Here is a 4,446-nt window from a genome sequence, read left to right as displayed (position 1 = left end):
AAGAATGGACCCAAGCCCGAGACTGAGTGTTTTTATTGCAAGGGAAGTGGTCACTGGAAGCGGAACTGCCCCAAATACTTAGCGGACAAGAAGGCCGGCAACACTAAAGGTATATGTGATATACATGTAATTGATGTGTACCTTACCAGTACTCGTAGTAGCTCCTGGGTATTTGATACCGGTGCGGTTGCTCACATTTGTAACTCAAAGCAGGAGTTGCGGAATAAGCGGAGACTGGCGAAGGACGAGGTGACGATGCGCGTCGGGAATGGTTCCAAGGTCGATGTGATCGTCGTCGGCACGCTGCCTCTACATTTACCTACGGGATTAGTTTTAAACCTCAATAATTGTTATTTAGTGCCAGCTTTGAGCATGAACATTGTATCAGGATCTCGTTTAATTCGAGATGTCTACTCATTTAAATCCGAGAATAATGGTTGTTCTATTTATATGAGAGATATGTTTTATGGTCATGCTTCGATGGTGAATGGTTTATTCTTAATGAATCTCGAGCGTAATATTACACATATTCATAGTGTGAATACCAAAAGATGTAAGGTTGATAATGATAGTCCCACATACTTGTGGCACTGCCGCCTTGGTCACATAGGTGTCAAACGCATGAAGAAGCTCCATGCAGATGGACTTTTGGAGTCTCTTGATTACGAATCATTTGACACGTGCGAACCATGCCTCATGGGTAAAATGACCAAGACTCCGTTCTCAGGAACAATAGAGCGAGCAACCAACTTATTGGAAATCATACATACTGATGTGTGCAGTCCAATGAGTGTTGAGGCTCGCGGTGGCTATCGTTATGTTCTCACCCTCACTGATGACTTGAGTAGATATGGATATGTCTACTTAATGAAACACAAGTCTAAGACCTTTGAAAAGTTCAAGGAATTTCAGAGTGAGGTTGAGAATCAACGTGACAGGAAAATCAAGTTCTTGCGATCAGATCGTGGGGGAGAATACTTGAGTCACGAATTTGGCACACACTTAAGAAAATGTGGAATAGTTTCACAACTCACGCCGCCTGGAACACCTCAGCGTAATGGTGTGTCCGAACATCGTAATCGCACTCTATTAGATATGGTACGATCTATGATGTCTCTTACCGATTTAGCGCTGTCATTTTGGGGCTATGCTTTAGAGACTGCCGCATTCACTTTAAATAGGGCTCCGTCGAAATCCGTTGAGACGACACCGTATGAATTATGGTTTGGGAAGAAACCTAAGATGTCGTTTCTAAAAGTTTGGGGATGCGATGCTTATGTCAAGAAACTTCAACCTAAAAAGCTCGAACTCAAATCAGAAAAATGCGTCTTCATAGGATACCCTAAAGAAACTATTGGGTATACCGTCTACCTCAGATCCGAAGGCAAGGTCTTTGTTGCCAAGAATGGGTCCTTTCTAGAGAAAGAGTTTCTCTCGAAAGAAATAAGTGGGAGGAAAGTAGAACTTGATGAAGTATTACCTCTTGAACAGGTAAGTGGCGCAGCTCAAGAAAATGTTCCTGAGGTGCCTGCGCCGACTAGAGAGGAAGTTGATGATGATGATCATGAAACTTCAGATCAAGTTGCTACTGAACTTCGTAGGTCCACGAGGACACGTTCCGCACCAGAGTGGTATGGCAACCCTGTCTTGGAAATCATGTTGTTAGACAACGGTGAACCTTCGAACTATGAAGAAGCGATGACGGGCCCGGATTCCGACAAATGGCTGGAAGCCATGAAATCCGAGATAGGATCCATATGTATGAAAACGAAGTATGGACTTTGACTAACTTGCCCGATTATCGGCGAGCCATAGAAAATAAATGGATCTTTAAGAAGAAGACAGACGCGGATGGTAATGTGACCATCTATAAAGCTCGGCTTGTCGCTAAGGGTTATCGACAAGTTCAAGGGGTTGACGACGATGAGACTTTCTCACCCGTAGCGAAGCTGGAGTCCGTCCGAATCATGTTAGCAATTGCCGCATTCTATGATTATGAGATATGGCAAATGGACGTCAAAACGGCATTCCTTAATGGTTTCCTTAAGGAAGAATTGTATATGATGCAGCCGGAAGGTTTTGTCGATCCTAAGAATGCTGACAAGTTGTGCAAGCTCCAACGCTCGATTTATGGGCTGGTGCAAGCATCTCGGAGTTGGAACATTCATTTTGATGAGATGATCAAAGTGTTTGGGTTTATGCAGACTTATGGAGAAGCCTGCATTTATAAGAAAGTGAGTGGGAGCTCTGTAGCATTTCTCATATTGTATGTGGATGACATACTGTTGATGGGAAATGATATAGAATTCTTGGAAAGCATAAAGGCCTACTTGAACAAGTGTTTTTCAATGAAGGACCTTGGAGAAGCTGCTTATATATTAGGCATCAAGATCTATAGAGATAGATCGAGACACCTCATTGGTCTTTCACAGAGTACGTACCTTGACAAGATATTGAAGAAGTTCAAAATGGATCAGTCAAAGAAGGGGTTCTTGCATGTATTGCAAGGTACGAGATTGAACACGGCTCAATGCCCGACCACGGCAGAAGATAGAGAAAAGATGAGTGTCGTCCCCTATGCCTCGGCCATAGGGTCTATCATGTATGCTATGCCGTGTACCAGACCTGATGTAAACCTTGCCGTAAGTTTGGTAGGAAGGTACCAAAGTAATCCCGGCATGGAACACTGGACAGCGGTTAAGAATATCCTGAAGTACCTGAAAAGGACTAAGGAAATGTTTCTCGTTTATGGAGGTGACGAAGAGCGCGTCGTAAAGGGTTACGTCGATGCTAGCTTTGACATAGATCTGGATGACTCTAAGTCACAAACCGGATACATGTATATTTTGAATGGTGGGGCAGTAAGCTGGTGCAGTTGCAAGCAAAGCGTTGTGGCGGGATCTACATGTGAAGCGGAGTACATGGCAGCCTCGGAGGCAGCACAAGAAGCAGTCTGGGTGAAGGAGTTCATTACCGACTTAGGAGTCATACCCAATGCGTCGGGCCCGATGACTCTCTTATGTGACAACACTGGAGCTATTGCCCTTGCCAAGGAGCCCAGGTTTCACAGGAAGACCAGGCATATCAAGCATCGCTTTAACTCCATTCGTGAAAGTGTTCAAAATGGAGACATAGAGATTTGTAAAGTACATACGGACCTGAATGTGGCAGATCCGTTGACTAAACCTCTCCCTAGAGCAAAACATGATCAACACCACAACCGCATGGGTGTTCGATTCATCACAATGTAACTAGACTATTGACTCTAGTGGAAGTGGGAGACTGTTGGAAATATGCCCTAGAGGCAATAATAAAATGGTTATTATTATATTTCTTTGTTCATGATAATTGACTATTGTTCATACTATAATTCTGTTATCCGGAAATCGTAATACATGTGTGAATACATAGACCACAACACGTCCCTAGTGAGCCTCTAGTTGACTAGCTCGTTGATCAAAAGATAGTAATGGTTTCCTGACTATGGACATTGGATGTCATTGATAATGGGATCACATCATTAGGAGAATGATGTGATGGACAAGACCCAATCCTAAGCATAGCTCAAAGATCGTGTAGTTTGTTTGCTGTAGCTTTTCTGAATGTCAAGTATCATTTCCTTAGACCATGAGATTGTGCAACTCCCGAATACCGTAGGAGTGCCTTGGGTGTGCCAAACGTCACAACGTAACTGGGTGACTATAAAGGTACATTACAGGTATCTCCGAAAGTGTCTGTTGGGTTGGCACGAATCGAGACTAGGATTTGTCACTCCGTATGACGGAGAGGTATCTCTGGGCCCACTCGGTAATGCATCATCATAATGAGATCAATGTGACCAAGTTGTTGATCAAGGGATCATGCATTACGGCACGAGTAAAGTGACTTGCCGGTAACGAGATTGAATGAGGTATTGGGATACCGACGATCGAGTCTCGGGCAAGTAACGTACCGATTGACAAAGGGAATTGTATACAGATTGATTGAATCCTCGACATCGTGGTTTATCCGATGAGATCATCGTGGAGCATGTGGGAGCCAACATGGGTATCCAGATCCCGCTGTTGGTTATTGACCGGAGAGTCGTCTCGGTCATGTCTGCATGTCTCCCAAACCCGTAGGGTCTACACACTTAAGGTTTGGTGACGCTAGGGTTGTAGAGATATTAGTATGTAGTAACCCGAAAGTTGTTCGGAGTCCCGGATGAGATCGCGGACGTCATGAGGAGTTCCGGAATGGTCCGGAGGTAAAGATTTATATATAGGAAGCCAGGTTTCGGCCATCGGTAAGGTTTCGGGGCTCACCGGTATTGTATCGGGACCATCGGAAGGGTCCCGGGGGTCCACCGGGTGGGGCCACCCATCCCGGAGGGCCCCATGGGCTGTATTGGGAGGGGAACCAGCCCCTAGTGGGATGGTGCACCCCCCCTTGGGCCTGCCCTACGCC

The sequence above is a fragment of the Triticum dicoccoides genome, chromosome 6A (assembly GCF_002162155.2).
Source record: "Triticum dicoccoides isolate Atlit2015 ecotype Zavitan chromosome 6A, WEW_v2.0, whole genome shotgun sequence".
NCBI classification, from domain to species: domain Eukaryota; kingdom Viridiplantae; phylum Streptophyta; class Magnoliopsida; order Poales; family Poaceae; genus Triticum; species Triticum dicoccoides.
Note: the sequence above shows the minus strand (reverse complement) of the source record.